The following is a 27817-nucleotide window of genomic DNA, read 5'->3' as shown; positions in this document are numbered from 1 at the left end:
ATGGGGACCTACTCTGCACTCCTCAGAGATCTGGACGTGGGGACCCCCTCTGCACTCCTCAGAGATCCGGACGTGGGGACCCACTCTGCACTCCTCAGAGATCTGGACGTGGGGACCCACTCTGCACTCCTCAGAGATCTGGACGTGGGGACCCCCTCTGCACTCCTCAGAGATCTGGACGTGGGGACCCCCTCTGCACTCCTCAGTGATCTGGACGTGGGGACCCACTCCACACTCCTCAGAGATCTGGACGTGGGGACCCACTCTGCACTCCTCAGAGATCTGGACGTGGGGACCCACTCTGCACTCCTCAGAGATCTGGACGTGGGGACCCCCTCTGCACTCCTCAGAGATCTGGACGTGGGGACCCCCTCTGCACTCCTCAGTGATCTGGGGTCATTTCTAGCCTCCCCTTGCATAGACCTAAGGAAGCCAATACTTTTGGAGCTGTCTCTAACCTGCTGTTTACTCCCTAGTTGGAAGCTGGGGAAGATGTGTTGTGGATTTCTAGGCAGAGCTGAGCAGCAGCCCTCTGCAGGCTTACCTTGCTGTGGAGTTCTTTGGGGCAAAGTAGCTCACATAAAGATGCCCTGCTCTGGGGAAATGTACCTTCCTCTCTGCCCTCTAGTCTTGGTAGGCTACCCAACTTATCTTTAGATACACAGAAGTTGTAAAAGGGGCCCTTACCACTCTCAGGGGTGCTAATCTATGCAGATGAGGCAGCCCCAACTAAGATTCAGAGAGTTACCCAGGGAGAAGAAGCTGATTGGTTGGAAGCATCACCCCAGCCCCTGGCATCCATTTTGCAATGTTTGGGTGAAAAGTTCCATTTCAAGCCCCATCCCTTGGGAGTTACCTCAGTCCAGACTCCTCCTCCAAGAAAGCCTGCCAAACGGTGACCCCTCTTCCAGAGGATGAACACATTGTCTTTCTGGTTCTTCTTCCCCTCTCCATGTTTTTCCGGAGGTCTACCAGAGAGCTGGCTTCCATTAAACCTGGTCTTTTCCTAATTTGGTTTGATCTAGTCTGATTTGAGTTATTGTGTTGTCAGAGAGGCTTATTGGGCTGAACAAACTTTACAGAAGCAACAAGCATTTGACCAGTCTTGAAATTCTGTTTTATACTGAGTCCACAAGCTGACCTAGAGTGGATATCACTCACGGACATTGTTGCCCTAGAGAGAGACAAGACCTGACTGCTCCTGAGCAGAGAGTATACTCCACATGGAGGCTTCCCCTCACTTCCCACCAAGTCCTTTTGGACTTTAGAGTTTATGCAGCATGACACCTTCATTAAGGTTCACTTTGCTCTGGGTTAAAGAGTCATCACGGGGGCAGCCATATTAGCAGTGGCAGAGGCACAGGAAGAGATGGGAAAAAGCAGGGAGGCAAGGGAGGGGGGGGGGACTGAGTCGGAGAAGCCAGCAATCACACAGGCAGGTGGAGCCGGTATAATGGTCTGCTCAGTCCCTTTAGGAGGCAAGCCACACCCACTCCCCCCTCCACTGAGGAAGCTGATCTTCAGCTTCCAGCCTGAATTTCCACCTCCCTCTCCGAGAGGCAGCTTCTGTCTCTCCCTTCCCCCACTTCTCTCCTTCCCTCATCTCTGTTTCTCTCTCTCTCTCTGCTCCTCTCCCCTTTCCCCTCTGTAACCCACTAAATAAATATCCAACCTCACCCTGAATGGCGTGCCCATCCACGTCTCTGTCTTTGCCTGCTGTGTGGCTCCCTGCCCCAAACCAGCTGCCTTCGTAGACCTGAGGTATGGTCTCATGGAGTGCCCATACATCCATCTCTCCTCATGGGACTGGCCGCCCCATCGAGGTCTCTCACCTATCACATGACTTGCTGCCCCTCAAACTGTCTGTGTCACTGCTACTGCTGCCAACAAGATTGGTCAGATCCATGAGGCAGCTTTCAGTTCCAGCCTTTTGCTCCCCTTTGTGGCTCGTGGCATGGAGGCTCAGTGACAGGGTGGATCATGCCTCTAGGTCTCTCTTATTATTAAACTTAAAATCCTTGCAGCTCAAAATTTGTGGCTTTTCCATACAACATGTGACTGCTGCCATTTTGACTGAGGTCAGGAGACCTTACCACCATCTTTACTGAGGTCAGGTGACTTCACTGCCATCTTAACTGAGAGTCAGGTCAGGTGATCAAGTTCCGCCATCTTTACTGAGGTATTCCCTGTCTGGTCCCCCAGTGCAGACTCCGTTGCATGGGTGTTTTGTGTAGTGGCATGACTTTGGTAGGGCCCACCAAGAGCATCCATCTCACCCAATTCCTGTTCACTCTGTGTGTGTGTTCACACATGTAACTTAAATGCACCTATAATTATTGTTAAATGTTATAATTGTCTGTTCATTGCATCTCATTTCAGACTACAAAACAACAAGTCTCATGTTTTAAACTGGTATGTACTTTTAAGTCTCTTACAAAAATACTTTATATTTAATTCAACCCTGCTTTACCTGTTAAGTTGAGAGCCAGTACAGTCAAGCTTGGACCCAGCCCTCCAGCCAAATTCTATACTGTAGTTATACCTGATAAACAGCCCTCAACTGCTCAGAGATATGGGGAATATGGCATTTAAATATTTAATTATTAAAAAACTTTTCATAACAAAAAGAGAAAGGTTGTCTCTTAGCAGCGCACTTTACTTCCTCCAAAGAAGACAGAAGACAAATGGGCACAAAACAACGTCCATCCACAATTCATTTCAACTGGCAAGCACTGACCACTGGGCAAAACTGCCTTTCATCTAAACTGAAGATCTCCTGACGTGGACAGAATTGCTGCCATTGACAGCCTAGCTGCTCAGCTCAAGGTAGGCCTGTCTTCCTACAGATTTCTTAGCACACAGGATCTTCTGGAGCCCGGCAGGCCTTGCACTAAATAGAAAAAGGCAAATATGACCTTCAGCAACCATGGAGGACCCAGAGGAGTAGCTCTAGGTGCCAACCAAGTAAGTTCTCTGTCGTTTTTAAATCAGTAACTCAAGTAAGATTTCATCCTTCTCAAAGATCTCTGATGCAGTTTGACAGCTGAGAGGTTTTGTCAATTTTAAAGGACAATCTCACCAAACAAATTTCAGTAAAATACAAGTTATTAAGGTGTGTACCTGCAAGTTATAAAGGTGTGAGGACAAATACAAGTTATCAAACTTCTTTCTTCCTCTGCCTTTCGTAGTCTTAAAAATACTTTTCATTGTGCAAAAATGTCTGTCACAGTCATTCAGCTGCTGTTTAAAACTTATGTTTGCACAAACCCAAAGAATTCTTCTGAATTCCAGGGAGCCAAATTGAAGGATCCACCTTAAACAGGTCAGATACACCCCCCTCCATTCCCTGGTCCTAATTTTTTTTCCCTTAACTTTGTCCTCTGTTCTGCCAGTATCTTAAACAGGTGTAAGAGACACCAGACATTTCCATACCACAAACACAGAACAGGAGCAAAGAGACCAGCTATGCCAGGATGTGACCAGCACCCAGCTTTCTCATGATCCCCCCACCAAGATGACACCCACAAATAAGCAGGAAGCAGTCTTGAGAATCCACCACCCCAATTCCTTTAACCTGTTGTGCCTAAACTCCAGCCTTTTTGTTATAAAAAAGGAAGGGAATGCAATGGTCTGCTCTGTCCCTTTAAGAGACAAGCCACACCCACTCCCTCCCTATCCACCAAGGCAAGCAGATCTTCAGCTTCCAGCTTGAGTCCCTTTCTTTTCCATCTCCCTCTCTAAGAGGCAGCTTCTGTCTCTCCCTTCTCCCGGCTTCCTTCTTCCCTCCTTTCTTGTTTCTCTCTCTCTCTCTCTCTCTCTCTCTCTCTCTCTCTCTCTCTCTCTCCCTCTCTCTCTTCTCTTCCTCCTCCTCCTCCTCCTCTCCTCTCTTTCCCCTCCAAAACCCACTAAATAAATATCCAACTTTATTCTGCAAGACATGCCTATCCATGTCTCTGTCTCTTGCCCCCTGCATGGCTCCCTGCCTGGGACTCACTGCCCCTCGTGGTCTACTGCAGCCACTTCAGGGACCTGCAGTGTGGTCTTGGGACCCGCTGCCCACTGCAGCCGCTTGGGAAACCTGCAGCATATTATTTTTACCATTATAGCAAGCATGGGCGGGAGGGCAGCAGGATGGGTATGTGGGGTAGGGTGGTGAGGGGGTTACGGGCATCAGAGATGGGGTGAAGCAGGTTGCTGGATGCTACATGCAGGCAGAAGGAGAGGCAGGCCTTGCCTGGAAGGGTTTGGGTAGTGGCTTCAACTCTGGGTGTGTCTGTGGGGAATGGATGGAGCAGAGGAAGTCCTTAGGGGAAGCTCACACACTGAACTCTTACACTTGAGAAGGAGGTTGGCTGCTGGCATGGGCCTCGCTGGAGTCCAGGTGGTAGAAGAAAGGTCTAGAATCATGACATTTTTCCATACGCATGTTCCTTCAGCCGTTGTCCTAGTCATCCTCCTTTGGCCCTTCCTGCCTGGTTGTGTGAGGCCATTGGGGCCTGTGGGACCCTTCCAGAGTGTTCCTCTCACCTCTGACAGCTCACCCTAGGACCTGAGCACACAAGCCTCTGGTGCTCCTCCCAGCAGCCGGGAGCAGGGACTTGCTTGTCATTCCTCACTCTGCCACCCCACCCCCCAAAGCTATCATGGCTGATTTCCCACCCATTTCTCAGAGCAAGTTAGATGGAAACTTAACTGGAGACATCTCCTTACTTCCTTGTTCCTTTAGGCAGCTGGGCTGTTTGTTTCAATCCCAGCCCCAAATCTCTGCTGTGCCAGCGCCCTCCAGAATTAGAGACCCACCCAGTCTGCCTCAGTTCAGAGGAGGAAGAGATGGGCAGGCCCATGAGCCTGGAGGTAAAGTGGGGGAGCAACTGACCCAGGTGCACAGTTAGGAGATTTTCCAGCTGCCAAGACCTCTATGATCCCCTCAACCAGAGCAGCATCCGCAGAGAGAGCTCCCAAGATCAAAGCCAGACTGCTTCTCATGGGCCTCCTCCTCCTCCATTACAATGGGCTGCACGCTCTCTCTGGAGCTAAGCAGCACAAGGTAGACCTGGGCCTCAGGCCACCATGAGCCAGGCTGACTCCGCTCCCTACTGGGCCCGGGGCTGATTCCATGGCGGCAAAGAGTAAATGGTTTACCTTGCTGAACCTCAGTGTTGCTTAGGAGCCCAGAGGGACCAGCCCCAATCAACCTTTCTTCCTCAGAGTGGTTATGTGGCGCTCAAGCAGGTTCGGGGGGGGGGGGGGGAAGCGCTGAAGAAGTGACTTGAAATGGGGGCTAAACCTGTGTGTGCTTTGCCAACAATGTATTGTTCTCACACGCTTTTGCTTTGCTGACTCTGTTCCCAAGCCTGGAATGCACTTCCTCTTCCTTCATATACCTACCTGACAGAAGTGTGTAAGTAGTAGTCCTCATTGTGCGCGTGCGTGCATGTGTGTGCATGTGTGCATGCATGTGTATGTGTGCGTGTGTTTGTGCATGCATGCACGCATGTGTGTGTGCGTGCGTGTGTGCACATGTGTACCTGTTCATGATGGCCAGGGTCAAACTTGGGTGCTCTTCTTCAGGAGTTGCCCACTCTTTAAAAAGTATTTTGCTTTTTTTTTTGTATGTGTTTCCGAAGGTACATATGTATGTGGCATCGTATCCTCTGGCGCTGGAGTTACAGGTGGTTGTGAGCCATCCTGTGGGTGCTGGGAACCGAACCCAGGTCCTCTGGAAGGTCAGTCAGTGCTCTGCACTGCTGAGCATCTCGCCAGCCCTTCATTTTATGTTTTTGAGGCAGGGTCATTCACTAGCCTGGGGCTCACCAATTAGGCTAGGCCAGCTGGCTGTCAAGCCCAGGGACTGGATCCTCCAGCAAATTCCTCTCCAGCACAAGGAGGGCTTCTTCTTCTCTCTCTCTCTCCTTCCTCTCTCTCTCTCTGTCTCTGTCTCTGTCTCTGTCTCTCTCTCTCTCTCCCTCCCTCCCTCCTTTCTTTTCTTTCTTCTTTCTTTCTTTCTTTCTTTCTTTCTTTCTTTCTTTCTTTCTTTCTTTCTTTCTTTCTTTCTTTCTTTCTTTTTTTGAGAAAATCTTTCCCTGTGCAGCTCTGGTTATCCGGGAACTTATAGACCAGGTGGTCTCAGACTCACAGAGACCCACCCCTCTCTGCCTCCTGAGAGCTGTATTTAAAGGTGGGCACCACCACCACTCGGCCTGATTTTTTCTAATGTGGGTCCTAGGTTTGGAGCACAGGTCTGAAATGCTGAAGTGGCCAGTTCACCACTGCCTGAGCCTCCTCTGTAGCTCTCCATGTTCCTCTGCCTCATACCACCCAATTTCCCACTTAAACTTTTCTATTCCCAATATTCTCTCCTTTTGTTTTCCAAAGGGCATGTCTTCTAGTGTGGCCCTTTCCTGAATAAGCCTCCCCCCACCGTGTGTCCCTTTCCTAGGTCTCTGACCTCTACGACTTGACTCCAGCTTAAACACGCAAATCTAAACCGTGAGGCTAGAAACCACCTATGAGGCAGAAGATGGAGCAGTTGTCTGTGTGAGCCTGGGGTTGTCTCACTTAAATATTTTCCAGTTCCACCCATTTTCCTACAAATTCCATTTCTCCTTACAGCTGAACAAAAGTCCATTGTAGCACTCGGGAGGCACAGGCAGGAGGATCTCTGTGAGTTCAAGGCCAGCCTGGTCTACAAAGTTCCAGGACAGCCAGGGCTACACAGGGAAACTCTGCCTTGAAAAACCTTAAAAAATCCATTGTGTGTTTGATGGAAATGTATACATATATGATATGTATACGGCCACATTCCTATCGTCGCCCATCCCATTTCCTATGAATAGAACAGCAGTGAACACAGATGTGAGGTTTCTGTGACAGGATGTGGAATTCTTTGGGGAAATACCAAAGAGTGGTATTATTTTGTTTTATTTTTACTTCTTGAGATATGGTCTCACTGTAGCCCTGGCTGGCCTGGAGCTCACAGAGATCCGCCTGCCTCTGCCTCCCAAGCGCTGGGATTAAAGGTGCCAGCCAGTGTACTCAGCAACATTTTGTTACTGACAAAACTGTGCATAGACTTATAAGGTGCAACTGAATGGCTTTTTTGTTGTCGTTTTTTCAAGACAGGGTTTCTGTGTGTAACAGTCCCGGCATCTGCTCTGTAGACCAGGCTGGCCTCGAGCTCACAGAGATCCACCTGGCTTCTACCTGGGATTAAAGGCGTGTGCCACCACCGCCCAGCCATAACTTAATGTCTTAATAATGGGTGCATCATGAAATGGCTACATTGAGATGCATATTACCTCACATTCTATAATTCCTTGTAGAGAGAATACTTACGTGTAGTTTTGTAACAAGTTCCAAGCATATAGCATGTTATTATATATAACACTCCTTTAACTTATTTGGCCAATTTTATTGAAATTTCATGTCCTTTGATCAACACCTCCTTAACGTGCCCAACCCCAGTCTTTAGGGACCACCTTTAGACCATGGGCTTTTTTAGGGTTTGCGTAAAGTGATTGTTCAGGGTTTTTATGTGACTTTTATCACTTAACACGTTATTCTCCATGTTCCTCCATGTTGCCGCAAAGGACAGGACACCATTGTCTGTGTGGCTGAATAATGTATTTTTCTGTTCATATGCACCGTATCTTCTGTATCCGTCCCTGTACACCCATTGTTAAGGGACACAAGGTTGCTTCCGTCTCTTGGTGGTGGTGAGTGATGTTGCAGTAGGCACAGAGAGTAACTATTTCTTCAACATCCTGATTTGACATTCTTTGGACCAACGCCCATTAGCAATGAGATTGCTGAATCATGTGGTTGTTGTGTTTTTAATTTCTTGAGGAATTTCTGTATCATTTTTCCCAGGATGGCCATGCTAAACCTCATCCTCCTACCCCCCGAACTCGTGTGAGGGTTCCCTCTTCTCCACATCTTTACCAACACTTACCCTTCTTCTTCTTTTATTTTTTAAGATTTATTTTTTTACTTTTTAATAAAGGATTTATTTTATTTATTATGTATACAGTGTTCTGGGCATGCCTGCAATGCAGGCCCGAAGAGGGTACCAGAATGCATTACAGATGGTTGTGAGCCACCATGTAGGTGCTGGGAATTGAACTCAGCACCTTTGGTAGGGCAGTCAGTGATCTTAACCTCTGAACCATCTCTGCAGCCTGACACTCGCCCTTCTGTTAGTTAACGGCCATTCTAATGGGCAGGAGGTTTTAGTTCACTGTGGTTTTAATATTTATTCTTTGGCTGATAGTGGTGTCAAGTGGTTTTTTTTTTCCCCAAATGCCCCTTGGCTATTTGTATTCATACTTCTGAGAAATGCCTGTTCTGATACTCTGCCTATTTTTAAATCAGGGATTTGTTTTCTTATGATTGAATTGTTTGACTTCCGCATAGATTTTGCATGTAAGCCCATATCGGGTGTACAGCACGCAGCTGTCCCCACCCCCACCCCACCCAATGACATCGCTTGCCTGTGCCATTGCTTTACTATGCAGGTGTTTCATTGTGTGCTCTTTTTTGCTTTTGTTGACTTTGCTGGTGGGGTCATCGCCAAAAACCCAGGTTGGTCACAGAAACACCTTTGTGGCTTCACCCCATAGTTTCAGGCCTAGTAGCTTGGTCTTCCAACTGCCCTGAGATGATGTATTTGGTGTGAGGAGAGAGTTTGATTTCATCCTTCTGTCTGTGGTAACCCAGACCTCTCAGCACATTATAAAAGAGACTGTCCTTCCACATGGCTCTTGGCATCTTTGTGGAAAGTCAGTTTATTTCTTGGATCTTTATTCTCTTCCACTGGTCTGCGCCTTTGTTTTTGGATCTGTGCCAGACTATTGTCGTTACTGAGTTTGTAGAGTTTGGGGAAGACAGTAGATTGAAATGCTAATCACAGCAGATGCTCAATAGTTTTTGCAAGTGTGCACATGTGTACTCATGCATGTGTGTGTGTGTGTTTGTATGTGTGTGCCTGTATATGTGAGTCTGTGCATGTGTGTGCATGTGTGTGTGTGATTGCTTTCAATAATAACCAACAATGGGGCCAGGGAGAAGGCTCAGTTGGCAAAGGACTTGCTGCTCAAGCCTGAGAACCTGAGGACAGGTCCCCAGAATCCGGAAGCAGGTGACTAGAATCCCAGCGCTCTTATAGCAAGATGGAGATGGAGACAGGGGGATTCTCAGCTGCTTGAGGCTGACTAGCCAGGTGCATATGGTAGAAAAACAATGAAAGACTGTCTCGTATAAGGTGGAAGGCAAGATGCATCCGTTAGCATGCACGAATGCATGGGTGCCACATGTGTGCTCACACACATGCACACAGAAATTAAATTTTTAAAGGAGAGAGAAAATCAGAAAAACACAGAGGGTGAGACAGTGGGGAGCCTGGTAGGAATGAGGTTGGCCTGGACTCCATGGTTGTGAGCCTGCTCTCCCAGCTGACTATTTTTGTTTCATTCTGACAGCTGTGCAGGAGGTGACTTAAAATACTGCCCTTTACGAGACTTTGACTGCTTTCAGCTGGGGCTATTAAGGGCACAGAGGCTGTGTGGCCTTGAGCTGCCCTCTGGAGGACCATGAGGAACTAAACGGTTGGTGGCAGGCAGTGCCCTGTGTACAGAGGCCAGCTCTTCTCTGTCTCAGGATCTCGGGGAAGGAGGAGGCTGTCACTTACCAGCCCTTGTGGGCAACATGGACTGTATCCTAAGAAGAAGTGGAAAAAAGCAAGGGTCCCAAAACCTGGTGGCCAACGTTAGTTAGGGACCTGCAGAGGGAAATGGAGGGGAAGCAAAGTTAGAGGCATCTGAGTGTGACAGTGGAGTCAGGACATCTGAGTGTGACAGTGGAGTCAGGACATCTGAGTGTGACAGTGGAGGAGTCAGGACATCTGAGTGTGACAGTGGAGTCAGGACATCTGAGTGTGACAGAGGAGTCAGGACATCTGAGTGTGACAGAGGAGTCAGGACATCTGAGTGTGACAGTGGAGGAGTCAGGACATCTGAGTGTGACAGAGGAGTCAGGACATCTGAGTGTGACAGTGGAGGAGTCAGGACATCTGAGTGTGACAGTGGAGGAGTCAGGACATCTGAGTGTGACAGAGGAGTCAGGACATCTGAGTGTGACAGTGGAGGAGTCAGGACATCTGAGTGTGACAGTGGAGGAGTCAGGACATCTGAGTGTGACAGTGGAGGAGTCAGGATATCTGAGTGTGTGTCAGGGAGGAGGGCAGGGCACTGGGTGGATATGATGAGGACCAGAGTTTGTTAAGTGTAAGAAAAAATGATCTTTAGCCTGATGGTGTCCGTGTACCTTTAGTCCCAGCACTGGGAAGACAGAAGCAGGCAGATCTCTGTGAGTTTGAGGTCAGTGTGGTTTGCAGAGTGAGTGCCAGGAGATTCAAGGCTACACAGAGAAACCCCATCTCAAAACAAACAAACGAAACAAAAATAACTGAAAGAAAAGAAAAAAGGTCTTTTAATGGTCATCAAAACCCGGGAGATATTGATGACTTCCCTTGCTCCCCTTCGCAGAAAGGGCTCTGCCAGCACTGTACAGCACCTGGAGGGGGCGCTGTAGAGTTGCGCTCCTTAACCACGTGTGAGGTCAACTCTGGTGTTGGTCCTCAGGAGCTGTGCACCTTCCGGGGAGAAAGAGTGTCACACTGGGCACTTTTTGGGCTCTTGAGCTTGTTGATAGGATGTGCTGGCCTGCTAGCAAGCCCCAAGGTTACTCCTGTCTCTGCTTCCCCAGCCCCCCCGCCCCCCCAGTGCCGGGATTGCAGGGGTGCACCTCCATGCCTACATTTGCATGTGTTTTGAGTCAAAAGAGGGTGTTCATGTTTGTTCAGCAAACACTTCATTGTCTCAGCAATCTTTCCAGCCCTTCAAACTTTATCTTTAGATTAAAAATGTGTGTGTGTGTGTCTGTGTGTGTCTTGCTTGCATGTATATCTGTCTGTGTACCAGGTGCTGTCTGGTGCCTACAGAGACCAGAAGATTTTGGAAACCCTGGAACTGGAGTTCCCAATGGTTGTGAGGTACTGTGTGGGTGCTGGGAATCAGACCGAAGTCCTCTGCGGGAACAGTCAGTGCTCTTAATTCCCAAGCTGTCTCTCAGCTCTCCAGCCACTCTCTAAAGCTCTGCAGCAATGCTCAGACCCTCAAAGCACTGGGCCACACTTCCCTCGGCTCCACTTCCATCAGTTCCCACAGCGGTGCTCAGTGTAGCAGGGAGGTGTGGATGTGTCCGGAGGTCCCCTCAGGCAAGACTCTGGAGGTCTCCTCTCTGCCTCTCTGTCACTGCCGGCCTTGTCACAGTGGCTGTCTTCTCAAGAGAGCCTGTCAGCATCAACGACTCATATAGGCAGGTAAATGTTCACTTTTAAAGCCCATAGAACTTTTAATAAAAAATGATACTATGTTAGAAAAAAAAAGAACAAAGACAGAAAGAAAGGGAAGAAAAAAGAAGGAAGGTTAAGTGGGGAGGGGAGGGTAGAGGAGAGGGTAGGAGGAAGAATAGTTAACACTAAGCATGTTTGAAAAAGCCATAGGGAGACCTACTCTTTTATAAACTTCCAATGTGCCCATATAAAAGGGTTTAATTGGAGTGATTCTATAAAGGGGAAGACACACCTCCCAGATGCCACAATTGCCAAATAAAAATCTCTGTACCACGTGTGGGACACCTCCCTCAAGTTGCAGGTCAGAGGTGTCCCAAAGACCCCCAGATAGCCTTTTTATTTTTTCTGCCAATGTCTGGCCGCAGTCAGAGTCCTGATCACACAGCAGCAGGGGCATGGAAGATGAGTTTAACATTGTTATTGTATTTCCCACCCAAAGCCGCAGCTACGATGCTGCCCTGACCTGATTCCCGTTCCCTCAATACCACCCCCAACACAGCCTTGCTCCTTCCCTGCCCAGTGTGGCTTTGGCACGGGCTGGGAAGACTCCCTGCTGTCCTCATGCCTCCTGATGCCTCATTCCACCACTCCCACACAGGGCTCTCAGGAAGGTTCCAGAATGTTCCAAGCCCTGCTTGTTGGCCCTTGTATGGCAGAGCCCCCATCCTAGTTCCCTGACCCGTGCTTCCTTCCACTCCTGCACACCCTTCCACGCTCACGGGCTCCTCTGCCTGCGGTGGAAGCAGAGAAGTCACATGGTCCAGCTCAAGTTTGGAATTCACCCCATGGAGACGCCAGGGTCTGAAGGATGAGGGTTGGACACAAGGCAAGGCTTGCTCAAGGATGCAGGTGACCCGGAAAAGCCTCAGGCCGATGTCTCAAGTTCTTTGAGAAAGCAGAGTGGGAAATATTAATGGGAGAGTCAGATTAGGCGCTACATAAGAAACAGCATTTCCAGGGCCTTGAGTTGGGCAGCCTGGTGTTTTGGTGCCTACAGAGGTGTGATGACATTCTTTCACCTCCAGGGCAGGATGTTCCAGTTTTGGGTCAGCTTTGCAGCTAACAGCTAGCTTCTGGAATCTTCTCAGAAAAACACTCAATATTACAGGAATGTAGAGTGAAAGGGGCAAATTCTAGGCCTCAGGAAAGGATCAGTCAAAATGAAGTCACAGAGAGGACAGCCTGTCACCCCTGTCTTTCACTTTTAAAATTAATTCATTTTAAATTTTATTTTATAAACTTTATTATAAAAAAGCTCTTGCAAGTAAATAAAAGTATCTCACACCAAGATTAACCAGGCCCGAAGTCTGTTCAGCTCTATGACGTCCTGACAGTTGGAAGAGGCATCAGACTGGCGGCGGGGAGCTTTATATTCAGTCTTACATCTTCAGAATAGGGCACATTTTTACCCACTTATCCACCACCCAAAACGAAGAAAGAAAAAAGCCCCCAAACATGACAGAACTAGGGTTAGAAAAACACTTAGATCTACACCCACTTTCATAACTCATGTCCATTCCCCTCACTCGGTCTCTCCTCATCCTCTTACATTAGCCTTTTGTGTTCTCTCTCTCTCTCTCTCTCTCTCTCTCTCTCTCTCTCTCTCTCTCTCTCTCTCTCTCTCTCTTTCCTTTTAGTTTTTTGAGACAGGGTTTCTCTGTAGCTTTGAAGCCTATCCTGGAACTAGCTCTTGTAGACCAGGCTGGTCTCGAACTCACAGAGATCCGCCTGCCTCTGCCTCCCGAATGCTGGGATTAAAGGCGTGCGCCACCACCGCCCAGCGTGTTCTCTTTTCTTATATTTTACTGGACCCACATGCACATCTGTTTACATGTATGTGTGTACATTATTGTCTAGATTCCACATATGAGAGAACCTGTGATTTTTTTCCCCAAGGTTGTGTGACTCTCTTAACATTATACATTTTAAGCAACTCCATTGTCTTGCGATTTTTGGAACTTAATTTTTCTCTAGAACAGAGTATAACATTCTCATTATTCATTCGTTGGTTGACGGGAAATAAGGCTGGCTCCAATTCTTTGCTATAGTGAACAAAGCAGCAATAAAACGGGTGCAGATACCTCCATTAGTGCAGATGGTAGAGTGTGGAACTCTCTGGGTATAGGCTCAGGACTGAAATAAAGGGTTCTAGTTTTAATCTGAGGAATCTCCAAGCTGATTTTCACAATGGCTGTATTAATTTGCACTCCCAGCAGTAGTGAATAGGGGTTCCTTTCCTTCCACATCCCCCCAACATTGCTGTCAGATTTGTTGATGATAGATAGCTATTCTGAGTGGGGTGGGGTGCTATCTCAAAGAAGCTTTAACTTGCATTTCTCCGATGGCTAGGGAAATAAATGCTTTAAAAATAATTATTGACCATTTATGCATACTTTGGGAAAACTGTCCACTCAGCTAATTTTCCCGTTTGTTTTTGGTAGTTTTACTGCTTTCATGTTTAATTGCAATTCTTTGTAAACTCTGGCTGTCAGTCCCTTGTCTGCAGCGTAGCTGGTGAAGACTTTCTCCCTTTCTGTGGGTTGTGTTCTGCTTGTTTCCTGTGCTGCACAGAAGTGTCATTGTCATGCAGCCCCGTCTCTTGTCACCCTGGCTCAGGTCCTGCTCTGTCATGTAGCCCCGTCTCTTGTCACTCGGGCTCGGGTCCTGCTCTGTTGGGGTGCTTTCCTGCCCGCCTGCGTCTTGAAGGGCATCCTTTGTGTTTGTTTTCAAAAGCTTCAGCACCTCAGGTTATTTATTTATTTATTTTTGGGGCATGGTTTTTCTAGACAGTATTTCTCTATGTAACAGAGCCCTTGGATTGTCCTGGAACTCACTTTGTAGAGCAGGCTGGGCTTGAACTCACAGAGATCCACCTCCCTCTGCCTCTCGAATGCTCGGATTAAAGGTGGGCACCACCACATCTGGTGTGGCTCAGGTTTTCAATCAAGGCCATTGATCCATTTTTGAGTTGACTTTTGTATCAGGTGAAACATGTACACCAGTTGATCTTCTCCCGGTGGAGGCCCAGTTTCGGCAGCAACATTTGTTGAACACGCTATCTTTTTTTCCAAAGTATGTTTTTACCTCCTTTATCAAAAATTAAGTGGTCATAGCTTGGTCATTTTATATCTGGGTCTTCTATTCCATTGGTCTGTCCGTCTGTTTTTATACCAGTAGCAGGCTGTCATTATTGCTACAGGCCTAGAGTAAGACATCTTATAGAAGAAGCCTGACCCACAGGGCCGAGGTAGCTCAGTGCTAAAGCGTGTGTTTGACTCGCACAGGCGCTAGTTCAACCACCAACACCACTTAAAAAAAATAGGAAGGGGAGGAGGAGAGAAAAGGAAATTGGGCCCCAAAGTTAAGGTAGCAAAAGGGATGGACGTGACATGAAGGCAGAGAGGCCAAGCCTTTTTACCTCATTGGAGTCCACTCGATATCTGCAGGTCCAAGGAAGGAGTCACCATTTTCAATAAAAATGGCTTTCAATCTTGAAAAAGTAACCTAGGCCACCATTATTGTTATAACCCAGACATCAAGTGTTATCTACAGTGTTTCTAGTCAGGAACCGTGTACTGCCCTGTGTGTGATCGGTGTACAGCTTGGGAGGAGGAAAGGGTTTATTTACCTTCCCCACCTTCTAACAGGAAGAGGGAGGAGGAAGGCTTGAGCTGCATAATCCAGGAAGCTTCTCAGAGGTGGGCGGGTCTCTGCACGCACTGGGGAAAGAACATCTATCAGACAGCTGTCAACGAACTAAAGCAAAACGTAGCATCAAAAGAGAAGAGGCAAAGGCAGTTTGGGAAGAATGTTATGTGTGCTTACAATCTTCCAGCCAGTTGATGAACAAGTGTGTCATCTCAGTGTTAGTTTCTTAGGGATCCTCTGGGAGGTCCAGAGAGTTGAGCAATGCAGACTGTATGGAACTACACGGTCCCTTGCCTTAGCCACAGTCCCTTACATAGGTGGGTCCCCACCCCTTGCTCTTCAGAACCCCCTAGCAACTCCTCCTAGGGTTAGGACTACAGCAGCAGTCTGAGTCAATGTTTGTGAACATTAGACCAGTCAGTGCTGCTACAACCTTCATCTCACAGACTTGTTCCAGAGAGACATCGTGTGTGTGTGTGTGTGTGTGTGTGTGTGTGTGTGCGCGCGCGCGCGCGCGCGCGTGCATTATCAGAGCCTGAGGAGACCACTGTGTGCAGCGTGTGTGAGAGAGTTCATCTTAGGAAATCGCTAGGTAAAATAGCATGAAACTGCATCTAGTTGAACTGGTTCCTATATAAATATAAAGACCAGCTGGGCAGTGGTGGCACACGCCTTTAATCCCAGTTCTCAGGAGGCAGAGGCAGGTGGATCTCTGAGTTCGAGGCCAGCTTGGTCTACAGAGTGAGTTCCAGGACAATCTCAAAAGCTACACAGAGAAACCCTGTCTTGAAAAACCAAAAAGAAAGAAAGAAGGAAAGAAAGAAAGAAAGAAAGAAGGAAGGAAGGAAGGAAGGAAGGAAGGAAGGAAGGAAGGAAGGAAGAAAGAAAGAAAGAAAGAAAGAAAGAAAGAAAGAAAGAAAGAAAGAAAGAAAGAAAGTCCCACACGTCAACATCCACCACTATCATGGGAGGTCCCAACCACTTTGGCTCACCTTATGTGTCATAGACAATCTCATTCCACCCTCCATGAAATCACCTCCACCACCTCCCCAACACCATAGCCGAAGACCTGCTGCATCTCTTTCTGCATACAAAGTGTTGTATTGGTGTAGTAGAAATGTTTCATGACCTTTTAACTGTGTAAGCATGTTACCACTTATTAGGTGTATTATCTATCTATCTATCTATCTATCTATCTATCTATCTATCTATCTATCTATCTATCTATCTATCTGTGACAGGGCCCTCTTTGTATTTCTGGCTGTCCTGGAGGTCACTAAATAGATCAGGCTGGCTTCAAACTCACAGAGACCCTCCTGTTTCTGCCTCCAGTGCTGGGATTAAAAGTGAGTTACCACCATGCCTGGCTAGGTGTATGATCACCAAAGATGTGTTGTGGAATATTATCTTAACTATATGAAGGTGTGTTAGATTTGTTTATGCCGTTGTTAATGTAAGGATGTGTGCATTTGTTTCTGCTGTGTTTGTTTAGTTATGTAAAGATAGATTGCTTTTCTTTCACCTTGTCTGCCTAAGGCACCGATCGGCCTAGTGAAGGCTGAATGGTCAATAGCTATGCAAGGAGAGGGACTGGTGGGCTGGTGGGCAGAGAGAATAAACAGGAGGAGAGAGGAGCACGGCTGGGGCCAGAAGCCAGGCAGCTACCAGCCAGACAAGGAGACAGCGGGAAAATACGATATATATATATATATATATATATATATATTATATATATATATATATATATATATATAAAAGAAAGGTAAAAATCCCTAAGGCAAAATGTAGATAAAGAGGAACAGAGTAAAACAAGGGCTAAGATAAGGCCGAGCATTCATAACAAATAAGAAGTCTCTGTATCATGATTTGGGAGCTGGTTGGTGGCCCAAAAGAAAAAGCCTGGTACAAAGATGTGGTTTTTTGAGGATGAGCGTTAAGATAGGGTCTTGCTAGGTAGCCTCAAATTCAAGGCTTTGGCTTGTCAAGTATGGAGATAACCAATAACAAGGTTTTTTGAGTCTTGTGCCCCTAACTCGATTTCCCTTCTGAGTCCTGGGTTTTATCCCAGGACTCTGCACAGCGTTCTGCCTTTCAGGAGTGTGTATGTAGAGTTACAGCCGGGCCCACTGCTCCATTCGTGGAACCATCACAAAACTTTAAACGTTGAGGGCTGGAGAGATGGCTCAGTGGTTAAGAGCATTGTCTGCTCTTCCAAAGGTCCTGAGTTCAATTCCCAGCAACCACATTGTGGCTCACAACCATCTGTAATGGGGTCTGGTGCCCTCTTCTGGCCTGCAGGCATACACACAGACAGAATATTGTAGACATAATAAATAAATAAATATTTAAAAAAAAAAAGCTTTAAACGTTGAGACATGGAAGGGTATCAGGGGTATCAGCCAAGTGGGAGCTGTGGGAGGCGGGGTGCACAAGCCAGGGGTTCCCAAATCTAGCTGTAGCTACAGAACCAACAGCTGCCATGCTATCTCTATTAGTGTTCCTTTCAGTGTGTGTGTGCGTGTGTGTGTGTGTGTGTGTGTGTGTGTGCGCACGTGCGTGTGTACAACATGTGGAAGTCAGTTCTCTTCTTCCTACCACGTGTGTCCTGGGGATGGGGCTCAGGCCAAAAGAATTCACAGCGCTACACTATCTCGCTGGCCCGGGCTTCTTTCATATTTAAGTCATGTATCTGTTTACACATGTTTTGGCATGAATGTGACACGTCTCCCAAAAGCTCACGGGTTAAAGACTTGGTTGTTCCCCAGTGAGAGAGTCGTACTCGGATGGCATTATTAGAAAACGATGGTGACGATGGTGTCTTAGGAGTGAGGCCTACCTGGAGGAAGCGGGTCACTGGGCATGCGCCTTTCGAGGCTGCTTCTTGTCTCCTGACCCTCTTGACCTCTCTTCTTGTCATTTACAAGATGAAGAGCCTTCTCCACACACCCTTTCTTCAGGATGCTTCTATCTTGCAAAACATCAGGGAAGACTGGAGCTAGGTGACTGTGGATTCAACCTTCTGAAACCGTAGGGTGAAATCAAGTCTTCCTCCTTCCGGGTGTCTCTCTCAGGTACTTCCCGCCGTCACTGGGACTGTGATTGACACAACACAGTTCTACAACTGCTCTGCACTCATCTATCTATTCATGTGTCCATTTGACAAACGTTTGTCTTTTCAGGGTTGGGTACTGGGCAGGGCATGGTGACTTGCGGGAAGGGACTCTGTGACACCTAAATGAGCCACCCAAGGAAACCAAAGACAGGGAAAGGGCCAACACCCTGTGCCAGTTGGGCCTTGGTTTCCCCTGCCTCCTGAATGTTGGGAGACAGTTTTCCATGGCTCAGTCACATTTTTGCAAGTCTCAAGGACAAACGCATCGACAACCTTTCGCTCTGCACCCTTCCAGAATGCTTATGCAGTGAGATCATTGAATGACAAGGTAGTGTCTCCCTACTTTGTCTGAGAAGGTGGGCAGAAGATCTATTAGTTGTCAAATATCGTAAAGACAGCAATTAGCTCTAGGGAAAAAGGTCTAACAGGTTTGTTTTATGACTGTAGATAAGAGATTGGTGTTTCCTAACCTGGGGCTGGGCAGCTGGGATGCAAGCCTACTTTGGGTCATAGCGCCATCTGGGCCGGCCACTGTATTGTCTCAGGGAAAAGGAGGGGGAAAGCCAGTGAAATTATGACGTTGATGCTGCCGGCTGTAAAAAAGTTCTTTGTCTCTTAGCTAGGCTCTGGTGTTTATTGTTAGCATCTGTGAAACTGTGAAGCTTGTGAGCTGTGAAGATATCAAGGCCCTTCACGGTGGTGGACATCCATGGATCCATGTTTTCAGGCCAGTCACTGGAGAATGAAGCAAATCTAGGAGGCAAGAGGGCAAGCCTGGATACTGAGCACCTCTGGGGTTCTCCAAAAAGAGCAGGGCGGAATAGGTAAGGGAGCTGAGGGCCGACTGGAGACCAGGCTGGCCCCACAGTGCCACAACTACTTTCTATTGGCTAAGCTTCCGTCAAACCGTGAGGTCCTTTGGAGACCAGCCAAGGAGCGTGGTGACCATAAGAGGCCATTGCAAACTTCCTCCTCCGTGCAAGGAGAAGGGAGACCCAGGGGAATCTCTGGGGCATCATGAGTGAGAGAGGACCTGGTCCACACTTCCTGAGGTGTGTGGGGAGGGGCAAGCAGGCCAGGAGACTCTGCAAAATGTCCCCTCTCCCTAGATGGTGACATCCTCATGGCATGGTCCATGATCCAACTATCCTTCTACGAATGTAAAGGACTCTGCCTTTGAAAAAACAGAGAACCACGGAGTGTAGATGCCCTCCACAAGGAGCCCCTCACCACATCCCAGCATTCCACGTGTTTCTGGAAGGCCCAGCCCCTAGGCTCAGCTCCATAAACCCCTCTTAGCTGAGGCTGCTCAGTAGTACCTGCGGTTCAGCCAGGTGTGTGGAGGCCGTGCGTGACTCACATTCTGGGGAACTAGGTGAGCCAGCCTCTGTATGCATGTCTCACGTTCCTCCCTGTGTCACATGAGCCAGTGCATCATACTAAACATCATACAGTACACCATGCACCATGTTTTACACCATGCACCATGCTTTACACCACGCACCTTACTATACACCACACACCGTACTATACACCACACACCGTACTATACACCACACACCGTACTATACACCACACACCGTACTATACACCATACACCGTACTATACACCACACACCGTACTATACACCACACACCGTACTATACACCACACACCGTACTATACACCACACACCATACTATACACCACACACCACACTATACACCACACACCACACTATACACCACACACCATACTATATACCACACACTGTGCTATACACCACACATCGTTCTATACACCATATACCATAGTATACATTGCACCAAGCGGCTCTGGACTCACTGCTGTGCTTATTCTTGTTAATACTTCTGTGCCTGAGACAGGATTGTCTTTCCAGGTCCCATGAACTTGGTCCCTTTGGTGGTTTGAGGTCTGAGCCATGAGCCAGGGAACCCACAAGTTTGCGTAGCCTTCCCTGCGGAATGCCCCCCTTCCTCTCTGCCTTCCTTGTCTTTACATATTGGATAAAAACACAGACTCAAGGTCCTGAGAAAGACACAGCACTGCTGTTCTTAAACACACAGACTTGTAGATATGTACAAAGTGTGGGAGGTTTGTTTTTTATCTTGCCTCTCTTTCTGATCAGTCGTGAGCTGAGGATTAATATTGGAGGCAGAGTGACTGGCTTTCCCTTTGATGCCAAGAGGTCTGAGGTGAACTGTCTTTTCCACCACCGGGGTTCTCAGAAAGCCAGGCTCTTGCAGGCTGGAAGGCAATACTCTTTCTTTGGAGAGCTGCCTTCAGCCCCTGCCCCTGTCAGCTAGGAGGTGGCAGGGCCCAGTCAGTTGAGGGCAGTTGGTTTAATTGCCGCAAGGGAAGCTGGGTTTGGAGTTTCATGGCAGTACAGTTAAGGAGGGTCAGATATTCAGGGTCACCCAGGCAATAACAGCATCTTTTAAAGCCTTTTTATAGTTTGTTTTTAGTTTGTATTTTTCTCAGGCTGGCCTAGAACTCACAATCCTCCTACCTCAGCCTATGGAATGCTAGGATTATAGGCATACCCCTACACCTGGCTCTCTTAAAGCATTTAAAAGTCAGTTTTACAGGTGTATTGTGACCTGTTGCATGTTTTATGTGCATGTACTGAATGGTGGGGTATATATCATATACTATTTAGACCCTAATGCCACAGTCACACAGCAGCTGATACTGCATCGTTAAGTTACACATTAGTCACTGTAAGACAGGCCCTGAAGCATATTGGAACCTAGATTTGCTCTATATTCAGGCTGTATCTATGACCTGAGGCTTGCTTGAATTGCTCTGTCAGATGTTTTTTTAAAAAGCCTCGAATAAGAGGCTGGAGAGATGGCTCAGTAGTTAAGAGCACTGGCTGCTCTTGCGGAGGGCCTAGATTCGATTTCCAGCAACCATGTAGCATCTTACAACCAACTGTAACTCCAGTCCCGGGGGAATCGGTGTCCTTTTCTGCCTCCTCGGGCACCAGGCATGCATGAAGTGCATGTACACACATGCAGGCAAATGTATATACATGTATATACTCATGTATATACAATGAAAGTTTCAAACTTTTTTAAAAAATTTTTTTCGAGACAGGGTTTCTCTGTAGCTTTGGTGCCTGTCCTGGAACTAGTTCTTGCAGACCAGGCTGACCTCAAACTCACAGAGATCCACCTGCCTCTGCCTCCCGAGTGCGCCACCAGCGCCCGGCAAAAGTTTCAAACTTTTTAAGTTTTAAAAATGTTCTTTTGTTTTCTGTCTGTTTTGATCACATTCTTTTCCCTCTCCCAACACTTCCCAGACCCTACCCTTGCTCATCCAACTTCACTTCTCTCTCTCTCTCTCTCTCTCTCTCTCTCTCTCTCTCTCAACAACAACAACAACAACAAAAATCTTTCCTTTCTGAGAAAAGGCCTCATCGTGGAACTTTCATTGGTCCAGAACTCATTATATGGACCAAGCTGGCCTTGGAACTCACAGAGATCCATCTGCCTCTGCTTCCTGAGCCCTGGGATTAAAGATTTGCACCACAATACCTGTTCCAATAAATAAATACTAAATAAAGACTCTCTGCTCCTCTCCATTCGAGAGACAGACACATCTTCTGATGCATTGCCAGTCTTGTCCCTAGATACGATAGTGAAGGTCAGAGTGGACAGATTTGGCCATTTGGGCTCAAGGCTGTCTTCAGTTCTGGCAGAATGACTATTGTGGCCACCAATGACCTATTCATTGACATCACCTACCTGCTTTACACATTCCAGTATGGTTCTGCCCGCAACATGTTCCATGGCACAGTCAAGGCTAAGAAAGGAAACTTGGTCACCAAGGATGGCCATCTCCGTCTTCCAGAAGGGAGACTCTGCCAGCGTCAGATAGGGCAATGCTGGTGCTAAGTATGTCCTGGAATCTCCTGGTATCTCTACCGCTGCGGAGAAGGCAGGGTCACTGGAAGAATGGGGCCAAAAGTGTCATCATCTCTGCCCCCTCTATTGATGCCCCCATGTCTTGATGGGTGTGAACCATGAGAAGTTTGACAACTCACTCAAGACTATCCATCATGCTTCCTGTACCACTGATTGCTAACTCACTCAGGACTGCCCAGCACGCTTCCTGTACCACTGATTGCTAAGCCCTCCCTGGTCTAGGTCATCCATGACAACTTCGGCATTATGGAAGGACTCATAATCCTGTATAGTTCATGTCATCACTGACACTCAGAAGACCGTGGACGGCCCCTCTGGGACACTGTGGCATGATGGCCGTGGGGCTACCCAGAACATCATCCCTGCATCCATTGGTGCTGCCACGACTGTGGGCATGGTCATCTCAGAGCTGAACAGGGAGCTCACGGGCATGGTCTTCCATGTTCCTACCCCCAGTGTGTCTGTTGTGGATCTGACATGCCACCGGGAGAAAGGTGCCAAGTACGATGACATCACGGTGGTGAAGCAGGTATCCAAGGGCCACTAAGGGAATCCTGGGCTACACTGAGGACCAGTCTGACTCCCGTGACTTTAACAGGGAAGCTCACTTTCCCACCTCTGAGGCTTGGGCTGGCATTGCTCTCAGTGACAACTTTGTAAAACTTCCCAAGCATGGCAGTGGATATGGCTACAACAACAGGGTGGTGGATCGCATGACCCCATGGCCTCCAAGGAGTAAGAAGCCCTGGACCACCCACTCTGGGAAGAAGAAAGAAGAGCGAGGCCCTCAGCTGCTGAGGAGTCCCTGTACCAACTCAGCCCCAAACACTGAGCATCTCCCCTCAGTTCCCATTCCAGACCCTTGAATAATGGGAGGAGCTTAGAGAGCCCTTGAATACTAGCAATAAAGTTCACTGCACCTCTCAAAACAAAGAAAACCCCACAAACCCTTGAAAACCATCAAACCTTGGTAAAAATGGCCTTTCAAATACATCTTCTTGTTCTAGTAAGGTTCTGTTTTCAGTGTTTTGGTTGTACTGTGTCTTTGTCCCCTAGCTCCTGATTTCTCAATCTCTAAGACAGTCTCCGAGACTTTTTATGTAGCTGGGCTGGCCTTAGCTCTCTCTTGATGGTCTTGTCTCAGCCTCTAAGCACTGAGATTACAAGTGTTTACTGCCACTCTTGCTCAGTGACAATCTTTCCATGTCTGCTGTCCTTGGAGGGCACACATGGATCCCACAGTCATGCGCTGAGGATCAACTCTGTCCTAGGCTAGCTGGGGTGGCTACTATAGCCGTGCTATGGAGACCAAGGTCCATCTAGGAAGTCACTTGCCCAGAATGACACCAGAACCCTTACTCTCCCAGTACCCGCTCTGCCTTACAGGGTGCAGCAGCGGCCAATCTCAGAAAAGAGCAGGCCAGCGGCTCCCCTGGGCCTGGGCAGTTTATCCTCTCCTCCCCGTCTCCTCCCCTCCTCTACCCTTACTTCTCTTTATCCCCCTTTTTGAGACAGTGTCTCTAGAGCCCCAGCCAGCCCAGAACTTACTCTGTCGCCCATGCTGGCCTCCCAGTTTATAGCAGTCTTCCTGCTTTGGCTTCCCTAGAGCTGGGGTTATAGGGTGAGCAACTGTGTCTGACTTGGGGAGGCCATTTTGGGAAGGTAGGTAGATCTTGAGAGGTCCCATTTTTCTGTAAAGGGGGAGTCTGGCATTGTGTAGCTAAAAGGCAGACATATAGGTCCAGTTCATCCCCCTGGAGAGCAGGGGAATCCGCGTGGGCACGTGGGAAGTTGGCTGACACACCTGGCTGTGGAATGCTTGAGGCTGGGGTGGGGCTAACTTATTCTTAAATCCACCGTCCTCCTGTCCCCGTGCCGTCTTTCACCCTTAGTCTTTTGGAGTTCTAGAGGAAGCTAGAACGTGTGAAACTGGTATCTGTTAGCTAGTCCACCTTTGAGAGAAGACGGCTGAAGCCAGAGGGGATGGGGATGGCCGGAACCACCAGGCTCTGGCCTTTCTGCTTTGACCACTCCTCAGGCCCCTTGGGCAGTGTGTGGGGGCTCTCACTATGGGCTGACGAGGCACAGCTGCCTGCCGGGTTAGGAATTAGCCAGCTGTTTCTCTTAGTTACCCAGCTTGGCTTGTGACTCCTTGGTTCCCAGGATGAAATGGACCAGGCCAGGATGAAATGGACCACTTGCTGGCGTGCTCTTACAGAAGCTCACCCATCAGCTAGGGCAAATGCTTTACTTACCCCGGAACTCCCGTGTAATGACCCAAACATTTCTTCTTCCCCCACGTTTACTATAAGGGCTTTGTACTGGACCCCCAGAATGTCAACTGGAACCTCAGAATATGGATTTATTTGGAAATGTCTTTGAAGCTGTCACTGGGTAAACCAGACTGAGCCATACTATATTAGGTGAGCCCTCGTCCAGTGACAAGGTAGCCTTAGAATAGAGGACAGATGGGGGAGGGGGAATGGTCATGTGACATGTGACAATGAGGAAAGATAATAGAGGAGCTTCAAGGGGACCTTGGCACTCCAACAGCAGGAGAAGGGCTAGGAATAGTCCCTGCCAGAACCCTTGGAGTGTGGTCCTGCGATGCCCTGATTTTAGACTTCATGTTCTCTTAACTGTGAGAGAATAGCTTTGGGCAGCTTGGGGGCTGCAGGGTTTGTGACCGAGTTCATACAGACATCTTTCAGCTTGTCTTTATTGAGCCTTATCCATGCACAACACACAGCACAGATGGAAGTCACAGAACCCAGAGGCCTCTCCTTAAATGCCTCTCATTCATATCTAGGTTTCCCTAGACAGTGATTCTGGGAATGCAAGGTCCTCTTCTTGTCCCTTTCTCCAGTCCCTACTCCAGGCATGGTGTCTGGGACATGGGGTCGGGCTGCTACCGGCGGCGGGGTCGCCAGGCTCACCTCTGTTTAAGCTCTGCGTCCACTGTTCACTCCCGGGCTCTGTTCCTTTTGCTTCCTTGGCCTCTGGGTCCAGCCAGTCCCTTTCCCAGGGTGGGGAAAGAGCAGGCCTCACTCCCCAGCTGTAGAATAGCTTCCACCGGCTCCTGCTTCAAAAGCCTGGCTGACTCAACCACTCCTCACTCCCTCTTTTTTTCTTCAAATTATTTTGCATCGTTTTCTCTAGAATATTCACTCGACCAAGACTCAAGGCCAAGCTATTCAGCTGAGATACCTCGTACTTGGTCATGCATTATGGCTGGAAGTTTACCCAGGAAGGAGTCTCGGGGGACTCCACCTGTTTCTCAAAGTAGTAATTACCCCTTTCTGCTCTTAGCTGTGCCTCCACCATTAGGCTGTCAGCATTAGAAGATTTAATCGACCCCCTAATGTCCAAGAAAACATGTTGTGTTCTTTAATAAGCCAATTCATGTCAACTTCCTGCTATAACCCGCAGAACAACGCTCACCAGGATTGAGACAAGCTTGAAAAAAAAATGAGCCTAAAGACAGAAGGGGCTGTGGGTACAAAACCTGCTATCTGTGTGTGACTTGTGACAGAGACAACTGTAAACAACCCAAGCATCCGACTCAGTTAAACAAGTTATACAGACACAGGGTACAGATGGTGGCATTCGGTGACATATGACGTTGTCTTTAAAAATGCGTGAGGGCACTAGGTGTGGTGGCCCACACCCCAGCGCTCAGGAAGCTGGAGCAGGAGGGTGGTGTCACAGGCCACCTGAGCCTTGCAGCAAGGTTGTCTCAAAAGGGAAAAGAAAGTGATGAGAAGCTTGTAACAACGTAAACAGGGTTAAAGTTAGTTGCTAAAGTACGGATACAAATCATGTCAAGAATATGATGAATTTAGCCAGGTGTGTTGCTGCTTCTCCAATGCTGGGATTAAAAGCATATTCCACATACCCAGGCCTTACGTAGGCTTTTATCATATTCTTCTTTGTTTGTTTAAGACAGGGTCTCACTATGCAGCTCTTGTTGTCCTGGAACTCACTATGCAGACCAAACTGGCCTCCAACTCACGGAGATCCTCCTGCCTCTGTACCTCAAGTGCTGGGCACAGGCCTATAGTCCCCGTGCCTGCCTCTGCCTCCCGAGTGTTGGGACTGAAGGCATCCACCACCACTGCCCAGCTAATGATGTTCATCTTCTCTTAAATATTTCCTATAGCTCCATAATGAGCATTTCTTTATAATGGGAAAACAGTAAGTTTAACTTAATTAATTTTAATAATTGAGACAGGAGTCTCTCTAAGTAGCCCAGGCTAGTTTAGGATTCACGATCCTACTACTTCTACCTCCCAAATACTGAGATTGTAGGTATTACCACCTGGATTAGAAAAATTACTGAAGAGGTTAATGGATAAATTATGGTGCTGGTAATTAAACCCATTGGGCTATATCCTCCAATTTTATGTGTGTGGACAATGTTGGGTTTGACCTTCATTATCGATCCCGTGGTACTGATGGGAGGGGGTAGCCCATCATGAATGCTCATGTTTCTTCATGTTTCTTTCTCATCATAGAGCTTTAGAACGGGGGCGGGGGCCAGCGGTTCTAACCAGTCTATTAAGACGTACAAACTAGCTTAATAATAACATGGAGGCTAAGCAGAAAGCAAATAGGAAACCTACTTGGTTTCAGCCACCTGCAAGCTGAGGCACACCCTCCTTGGAAGAATGACTTAGACTCCATGGCTACCAGCGTCTTTCACCATCTAGGACTCAGCTGGGGCTCTTTAGATTTCACAAGAGCTAGCCCAGCTGTGGGGCACAGGGGAGAAAGCCGAGGGCCTTTCTGACCTACTGTGGTGAACTTCCTGGTCTTGGTTTCCTTCTGACTAAAGCTGGCCTTTAGTCAGGAGAATTTAAGAATCCTGGGCTTTAAGCCAATCCTGGCCTCCTCTGCCTCCTGTGCACCCAGAGCAGCCTCTGATTTGTGGGGAGACTGTGCCCAGATGTTGGTAAAGGGAGAAGGGCAATGAGCTAATCGCTCTGAAAATGCTTGGCACTTTCAGAGAAAGACGCTGAGAAACTCAATCCTTGGAGGCGGATGGTGGCCTTTGTGTAGTCCAAATGCCAAATGCCTCCACCCTAGCCTTGGGATTGGGGCTGTGGACATGGAACTTCCCTTCGTCACCTTGGCTCTCTCTTTTGCAGAGACATCAGCATCTGGCTGGGTCCAGAGACATCAGTATCCAGCACGTGGTTGCTGGATCCAGAGACATCAGCATCCAACATGCAGTTGCTGGATCCAGAGACATCAGTATCCAGCACGTGGTTGCTGGATCCAGAGACATCAGCAACCTACATGCAGTTTCTGGATCCAGAGACATCAGCATCCAGCACGTGGTTGCTGGATCCAGAGACATCAGCATCCAACATGCAGTTGCTGGATCCAGAGACATCAGCATCTGGCACGCTGTTGCTGGATCCAGGGACATCAGCATCCGGCACGTAGTTGCTGGATCCAGCCGTGGGGACCTGTGTCAGTCCCTCTCCTCATTATCGTTTACAGCATGAGGATCTTGCCTTTGCCCACAGGTCACAGGCACCACACGGTCACAGAGCATGCAGAGTGGGGTACAAGGGCCAGCAGGCCATATTCCTCCTTGTAGTGTTGCTGTCTATGAACCCATGAGAGAGGCCAGGCTGTGGGGTAGGACTGACCTAGGTCTGAGTTCCACCTCAGAGGGCCAGTTCCTCTCTGAAATGGTCAACTCCTTCGAC

The 27817-nt window shown here is 48.1% G+C and overlaps 1 pseudogene; it reads left to right on the top strand.

Moving 5' to 3' along the window:
• LOC130871285 (glyceraldehyde-3-phosphate dehydrogenase-like) lies at window positions 1-27548 on the top strand (annotated as a pseudogene).
• The last annotated feature ends 269 nt before the right edge of the window (window positions 27549-27817 follow it).

Source organism: Chionomys nivalis, chromosome 3 (assembly GCF_950005125.1).
Source record: "Chionomys nivalis chromosome 3, mChiNiv1.1, whole genome shotgun sequence".
Lineage (NCBI taxonomy): Eukaryota > Metazoa > Chordata > Mammalia > Rodentia > Cricetidae > Chionomys > Chionomys nivalis.
The sequence above is the reverse complement of the archived record's forward strand: the minus strand, read 5'-3'. Positions and strand labels throughout refer to the sequence as shown.